The sequence below is a fragment of the Sceloporus undulatus genome, chromosome 2 (assembly GCF_019175285.1).
Source record: "Sceloporus undulatus isolate JIND9_A2432 ecotype Alabama chromosome 2, SceUnd_v1.1, whole genome shotgun sequence".
In the NCBI taxonomy this organism is placed as follows: Eukaryota; Metazoa; Chordata; class Lepidosauria; order Squamata; family Phrynosomatidae; genus Sceloporus; species Sceloporus undulatus.
In genome coordinates this window covers 182,794,053-182,799,455 of record NC_056523.1, presented here as the reverse complement: position 1 = coordinate 182,799,455, position 5,403 = coordinate 182,794,053, and positions in this window count along the sequence as shown.

Below are 5,403 nucleotides of genomic sequence, written 5' to 3'. Positions count from 1 at the left end.
ACAAAGAGGGGAGGGGTCCAAGAGAAGGTTTTTTCCAGAATTGGGGAAATGCGAGCATGTTTGAAGTCCGACGGACGGCGTCCTGTAGCGGGAGAGAGATTGAAGATATGGAGAAGCGAGGCGCAAAAAAAGGCGGGAGCTATAGAGATTCGGAAAGACGAGTAGGAATAGGATCAAGAGGACACGGGTAGCAGGTTTGGAAGAGTTCAGCAGTGTCGGCGTCATCCAAGAGGCAGGCGGGAAAAGACAGAACACATTTGTTAGGCGAAGACGATAGAATATTAGCGCAGAAGAGAATCCGGCGGATCGGACTATTCAGCGCGAATAGTGGAATCTTAGAGATGAAATATTAGCAAAGTTCATTAGGAGAGAAAGATGACAAAGAAGGGAGGAGGGCGGGAGGTTTAAGGCACTTGTGAAGTGGAGAACAAACGCTGCGGGCACCTCTCATAGGCAGCGATCACTGATTTGTACTAATTTCTGTTTATCATAGAGAAGGGCGCGTGAGAAGGAGAAAGAACAAATTTGCAATGGATAAAATCCGCCAACTCTTTGGACTTTCTCCCAAAGAGCGTCGGCCGCTCTAGAGCAGGGACCGGAGAAACTTATGTTGGGAGGAGTACGCCAGGTGATGAGGTTGTCTTAGAGGAAGAAGTGCGTACAGAGACAGGGGCAAACTGGTCAAGAGTTTGAGGAAAGAGTGGCGTTAAATAACGACATAGCGAATCAGCAGAATTCCCGAAGATTTAGGGAAGAAGAGATGAATCAAGGTCAGCCCAGATGAATATGATCATGTTCTGTGGCATGACACATGTGCTGTAACCAGATGGTCCCCGGGGGCAGCATTCAAAATGGCTTTAAACTGGGCTTAAAGCAATTGAAAGCTTCTAGCACAAAGCTAACTCCTCCTCCCCTCAATCTCTCTGACACACACACACCAAACCCCCACACTGTTCTCTGGCGCTTTCGGATGTGGGCTTGACTTACTGATCATGACGTTGCCTTCCCAACATTTTATCTACGTCCATAATTTTCTGCTTCCCATGCAAATGTCCATGCCAATGAAACAAATCTTCATTTATTTCTACCATTCCAACAAGCATTTGCTAGCTCCTTTTAAACCAAAAAAAACACTTTTGATAACCTGCTCAGGGAGAAAAAATCCATCTGCCACATCATTTCTAGGAAATCCTTCTGTCTCAAATCATTTCATCGGTTGTAAATTTCAACCCTTTGTCGACATTTCTCTCCATATGCCATTAAACTGGAGATCCAACATTTTGATCCCATTTGAATAAGGCAGCTCCTATAATTTGGGAATTTGCGCTAATCAACTGAATACAGGAGAGATCTAGGACACTGTCGGATATACTCAATCTCGAAATTTAGGTTTGAAACATTGACCCCAAACAAAAATCCTGAGTGACTCTATCCAACAGGTCAATGTAAGTCTGTACATCCCACACATACACACAAAAACCATCCCCTGGTGAAAGGCAAGAGTTAATCTGCCCTGGAAGCACTGGCCCCCTCTACTCTCTCTGTAGTATCAGCCCAACACAGTTATGCCTGCTGGAATTTGTAGGTTTGTTGTGCTATTGGTGTTACTCCTTTGCTGGCCTTCACATCCTATTCATGACAGGCTCCTAAATGTTTACCCCTGACTTATTCCACGGGGCATATCAAAGTCCATCAATTTTGGCCTCAACAAACGGCCCTTGACTTATTACATGAGGTGGACAGCTACGATGAGACTATATGGTTATGTCCTGGAATACCAACAAATTCTTGTTTCTTTCCATCCCAGGTCATAATCTATGGTCTTTCTATTCTTAACCTACTTTTCTTAGTTATATCAATCCAATTTTAATATGATATAAATCAAATCCCACTCAAAGTTTAAATGTTTTGCCACGTGTTACTAGCACCTTCATCCATTTGGCATCCACAGGTGCGATTTAAAAACTACCTTCCCAGTATTCATCTTTTAGCAATCAAAAGAGCATTGGATACCCATTATGTTGGAATTGTTCTGTCCAAGAAACAGGTAAACTATTCAAAATAGCTTACGTCCTTGTTTTAGAACAAAGGAGGGAAAAGGGAGAGCCCCCTCAAATTTTTTTGGCCCAAATTGCCCCCAAACGCTCTCTAGTGACTTCCAATTCATTTCCTGTGTGTGAGAAAAACTGCCTCTTTGCGGGCTTAAAATGCGTTGGGTTGCGACCTTGGTATTGTCCCTAGAGGCCATTACAGGGCACAAAAAAAACATTGCTTTTTTTCACCCTGAAGTTTATCATCAGGGGTGTAGCACCCTCAAGATCTCTTGAAGGCAGCCATAATGTGTTGGTGCAGGAGGAAGTCCAACTCTCAGCGGGCCAGTCTGGGAACCAAATCACCCCAGATGCAGCCCAAAACAAAACATAGCAGAGTCCCAAACAAAAACACTCAGCTATTGATTATTGGCAACTTTCACTCCCGCAAGACATTACTAATAGGCCATTTGTTCATCCAAAGTTCTGGAGGCTTTTATCTTTAGTTGCAACTGTACAATATGAACAATATTTATAACATCCTCTCGGTCAACTTCCAATCAACGACACCAACATTGCTCCACCTAGCCTCCACCTGCTCCAAAACTAACACACAACTTATCCACCCTCTGTCCACTTACCAAACTGGTTGGTGCTCCTAAGTCATCCTTTAGTGCCACATAGCCTGATGCACCGTTGCAGCAACTTTGCATCATGCCATTGTGCTCCTGACTTAGTAGTTTGTGGCCTGTCCCATAGACTCTGTGTCCCTGTCCCTCAAAATGTTTTCTTTTGGTCTGTTGTCCTCTGGGGCATATTCCCCCTACGCCTGAGAGTTGCCCCATAAAACTGCTTACACGGTGCTTGATTCACATTCATAAACATTTTTTAAATATCTTTCTTACTACGAGCACGAGCTTTATCAATGTTAATAAGTGCTCAGGGGTTCCTGCCTCAGGAAATAGAGAACCTTGCCACACATTCCCACCCACTTCTGATTTAGTTTGGAGGACACTTCCCCATCTCCAAGACTACTTCACCGATCCCTTAAAAGTCGTTTGCATCTTTGCAGTGAAAAACAACCAGGCAAAACAGGCTACCCTAAGGGGAGGTTTCAGCCACCTCTGACAGAGCCAAGCTTAGGGGCACATAACTGCACACACAGCCCCCAATCCATCTTTTTGCCAGCGAAATGGCCCTCTCCCCTCTGCTGCCTTGGGAACCAAACAGCGGAGGAGCTCCTCTTCCTGAGTCTGGCAACCTCCTGTTGCCAACAAGCCTCAAAAATAATTCCCCAATGTTAAAGGAATGGTTAGTAAAATTAAGCGATCTTGCGGTCATGGACAAACTGACTATGTTTATTGCAGGAAGATGAAATAGGAGGAAGTGTCAAAACTGTGGAGCCAAAAGGAGAGTGATCATTAAGACCCCAGTCAAAACAAAATAATCAAGGATCAGAGAATATGAAATGTATATAATAGATAGATAAGAGATCTTGTATGCAAGAAGACAAATTAATATACAGACATCTCCTTCTTAGATAATGCTATATGTACACATTTGTCTGTTTACCTGTTTGTTTTTAAAACAATAATAAAAATTACTTTTATAAAAACTGAACTGAAGAAAATTCATGCTACACTTTGCAAGACTTTTGTGATGGTTAAACATTCATAATTTGTAAACTGAACCCCATGTTCCTATAAAATCAGTTCCTGAAAATTGGCAAAATGCTATGTTAATTAAAGAAAAGGCATAGAAACATGGGAATGAAGAAGGGGAACAAATGGTCAGTTGGTGACAGTTGGTTAAGCTGAGAGGAGACGTTATCCTCCAGTGGCTTTTCTCCTATGCAAACGAGTGATCCCATGGGCAAACATTTACCATGAATATCCCTGGCAGAAGAGATTTCATTGTACAGAAAGGAATTATTAATCTTCATGAAAACAAATCAAGCACCATTATGGATACATCACCTCCACTTCACACATTGTTTATCTTTTGAATAATATTTATTTACCACTTAATTAATTCTTAATCCATAAGGTCACAAAGTGCCAGCCCCTCAAGCTAGGTCTCATTCCCTTTATAACAGAGTAAGACTTTGATTCTGCAGAAAGTCTTCTGCACAGAGTTCAGAGTACCATGAAACTTCTGAGTGCAAGGACAATGAAGATCCGTTTCATCTTTGTGCTGGCAGCCATTGCCTGCATCTTGGTGGCTGAAAGTAAGCTCTACTTCTTGTGTCTCGTTCTTTCCCTTTTCTCCTTTCTTTGACATATTTTGGATTTGTTTTGGGGACAGTGGCATCATCGAGTGGGTGCAGGGGGTGTGGACATCACCAGATGACACCCCACAGGGAATGAAGTATTAATCTCCTGCTGTGGCAGAGGGGTGAGCATACTCCTTGTGAGTTTGTCACTGGTCTGTCTCCCTCCATGTGGAGGGGGGTGAGCTGGCAACAAAACCACAAGGGGCAAGCAACAGTGAGGTGGGGCAGGGCTCTCCCCTCAGCAGCCCCTCTCCTGCACCGAGTGTCACCAAATCTGGTGATGCCACTGTTTGGGGGGCGGGATTGAAGTATCTGGAATACAGTGTACTGTGCTGTTTTTTCCCTACAATCTTTTTCAAGGATGTTAAACTAATATAATCTGCAACTGATTAATTTTTTAAAAAAATCCTTTGTAATTCACTCTATATGCAAAGCATATCTGAGATCTGAGATTGAGATGCCCCTCCTTTCATGAAAGGGAATGTCCGCCCTCCCTTGCCACATGCACATGATTTATTATCCTCCAGGAGTCTCTGCCTCCTGCTTTTATTTCCTCTTGCCCAGCACACCCAAGTGATGTGCAGTTGGATGGCCAGTTTGCAAGAGTCGATATATCAATATCTTTGGAAGGTTGAGTTGGTGGCACTTTAATGGAAGCCCCTGTCCCAGTTAAGGGCTGTTCTCCTCTGTCCCTCTTCTTCTAAGTCTGATACCCTTGAGAAATAGTTAAGGGCATACGTCCCTGTACCCTCTCGCAGTGCTGAAGGATGCTGCTTTAATATTGTATTTTTCCATTTTTCTGAACAGTTTTTGCAGGGTTTGCAGGGGGGGAATAATTGTTTTTTTCAAAGCTTCATAATTTCTCAAAATGTTGCATCCCTATTTGAGGGGGGTGCTACATATCTTCTTGAATGCTTGAGTATGGCTAGTGATGGCTCCATTTCAGGTGTTTAGACAGATTTCAGTAATCACCCTTTTCATTGAATCATTGCTAGTACAAAGTAGTTTTCTTTCTGCAAATGTTTTAATCATAGTTTAAAAAAAATCTGTTTAAATAAGAACTTTTTTTTTAATCTATAGTATCCTGGTTTTCACAAATAG